Source organism: Lynx canadensis, chromosome B3 (assembly GCF_007474595.2).
Source record: "Lynx canadensis isolate LIC74 chromosome B3, mLynCan4.pri.v2, whole genome shotgun sequence".
Classification (NCBI taxonomy): domain Eukaryota; kingdom Metazoa; phylum Chordata; class Mammalia; order Carnivora; family Felidae; genus Lynx; species Lynx canadensis.
Window position 1 is genome coordinate 139845919 of NC_044308.2, and position 2783 is coordinate 139848701.

General features: G+C 48.7%; 1 pseudogene; it reads left to right on the top strand.

The window, feature by feature from the left end:
- The first annotated feature begins 1899 nt into the window (after positions 1–1899).
- Positions 1900–1987, top strand: LOC115517294 (annotated as a pseudogene).
- Positions 1988–2783: the final 796 nt, after the last annotated feature.

The window sequence follows — 2783 nt, forward strand, 5'->3', positions numbered from 1 at the left end:
CCTAGGTGCCAATCCAATATGAAGTGTGTCTTTCTAAAAAGGGTAAGTTTGGCCACAGACGCCCACTCAGGGACACCGTCACATGAAGAGGAAGGCAGAAATCAGAGTGATGCTTGTACAGGCCAATGAGCACTAAAGATCACCAGAACCCCCCAGAAGTTAGGGAGGGGCAGGAGCAGATTCTCCTCCGCCAGCCTCAGAAGGAATCCACCCTGCCCACACCTGGACGTCAAACTTCCGGCCTCCAGATCTGCAAGAATAAATTCCTGTTGTTCAAAGCCACCCAGTGTGAGGGACTTTGCTGCGGCATTCCAAGCAAAATGGATGGGTCAGTCTGGTGAAGGGCAGGGGGAGCCCGTTGTGTCAATTGCACAATAGAAGTATGCAGGGAAAGCCTCAGGTACAGGATGGGGGGCAACTTGCTCTGTGTGGGGACACTGGGAGGGCCTCACAGGGATAGGGACAAGGACCTCTCCACTCTCCCTTAACATCTGAGAAGATGGTGGCCATCCGGCAGGTGCACCAAGGCTGCGAGTAAGGACAAGGAGAAGGATCTGAGAGGAGTGGGTACATGAGGACCAGGGTCCACCTTTGACCTGTGTCCCCAGCAGTGGGAGTGCCAGCAGAGAGAAAAGTCAGCCAAAATGGCCTCTTCTCAAGGGACAAGAATGGAGACATCTTGTAGGATACACACGCTCAGAAGCTTTCTAACCTGACCCACCTGCCCCCAAGTATTTTTCAGTAGGCCTTTCCAAAATTGTGGTTACCTTTCTATTAGTTTCATTAAAGTCACTAATTTCAAGCTCCCTTCAATCCAATACGTGCTTTCATTTTTCTTTCCTTTTCTTTTTATTTGAGAAAGAGTGAGAGCGGGAGAGGGGCAGAGAGAGAGAGAAAGAGAATCTCAAGAAGTCTCTACTCCCCATGCAGAGCCTGATGCAGGGATGGGTCCCGCAGCCCTGGGACCAAGACCTGAGCCAAAATTAAGAGTCAGACACTCAACTGACTAAGCCACCCAGGCCCTTCCATCTTTGAAAGGCAACGTCAGCGATCATAACGATACCGGTGAAACCTGGGTCCAAGGGCAGAGTCAGGATTTGTCAAGAGAAGGGCAAGAATGTAGCTTTTCTTGTAGGTTCCATGTGACTGGTAGATAGACAGTGAAATTGACTTGTTTTTGGGGTGGCAGAACCTAGCAAAGGAAAAGGAAACATACTTGGCCATTGTCTCCTGAGCTCACCAATGTGTCTGAAGTCAAGCAGGAATTCCAGGTCCGCGTCAGGTGTGGGGTCTGCATCCTCTGAGCCTGGGATATTTTATTGCTCAGGAAATTTTTGTCCGGCCGGCCAGGCTAGATATCTGAGGTGACACCCAGGATTGTGCACGCTCTCTACGCACAGTTGCACGCAGCTGTGGGTCTGTCTTGTTGCTGAAGTTTAAAAGTTGGGGTCACCGTCAGCTGCAGGGGCAGTGGTGGCTGGCATTCATCACCAAACCCATGGTCATTGATTTTAGATTTTATGGGTCACCAGCCTTGAGTCTTTAGGACCCAGCTGGGACCCTGGGAGGCTTCACCTTCCCGCCCTCTCCTCCTGGAATCTTGAAAGATTGCTTCCGTTTCTATTTTAGTACTCATGTAATCAGGTGCTTATCGTATTTGTTATTGAAAAATAACTAATAATTATCAAATATGTATTATGTGTTGGAAATTCTGAGTGTTTTATACACAATTATTTGTAAAAATTACCATTTACTGACCACAGTCCCACACACCAAGCTCGCGTTGGTCAAGAGCCCTGGCCTGTAGGGACAATTCCTCATGTGATTCATCTAACAATCCCATAACAGATATCACCCCTTTTTATGGATGAGAAAATTGATCTTTAAAGGGGCTCACTAAGCTTTGCGCAGTGGCAGTATCGTAGCCAATGAGGTTTATCCGAGGCGCGATTATTGCTAATTGAAAACTAAAGGGGCTCACTAGCTTGGCCTCATAGCGGAGCCTCAAAGCCACTGCAGTCTGGTCCACACGCGTGCTACCTGTCGCCGTGCCCTTCTTTTTTTCTCTAGGAGGCTGCCTTGGGTGACGCAGCTTAGGCATGCTATGGCCACAAGCAGATTTCCAAACTCAGGCCCCGAGAGGAGAAGGGGACTGGGCCATAGCAGCATTCACTAGGGATGGAGGTGCAAAAGAAGTCTCCAGTATTTTTGAGGATAAGAATTAGGAAATGGTGATATGGGGTTTGCACACCCCAGTCACCTCTCTGACACTCTGTTCATGGTGAGCCAAGACTTTGGGGAAGAAAAATCTCACCCACAACAGCTAACGTACAGCCCTGGGGATGATTCCAGAAAACAACTGCTTGAATAATCTCTGGACACACTGCAGGAACCTTCTGTGTGTGTCTAATTTCCATACACCACTGGATTTCTAGCCAGCCCATGTGGGCAGCCAGCAATCTAAGCTTTGCTGTGTGCTTGCTATTTAATACCTAGCCTTGTTCCCAGCTGTGTTCTACAGACCTGCAAACATTGAGCAAAATTCCAGGAATGTAGACAAGGAGAAAGCATCCAGCCCTGCTGTGTCGTAAGCATGCCTGTTGCAGCAATGGGTTAAGAGCTGGATAACTGGGTTTGACCCATGGTTCGGTCACACACCAGCTCTGGGATCTTGGAGAATGTCTTTATCTTCCCCGAGTCTCGACTTCTTAATTTACCAAAGGGACATTTACCACACAAGAGTCCCATAAGGGTTAAATAAGGCGGTGGGTGTGAAATCCAGG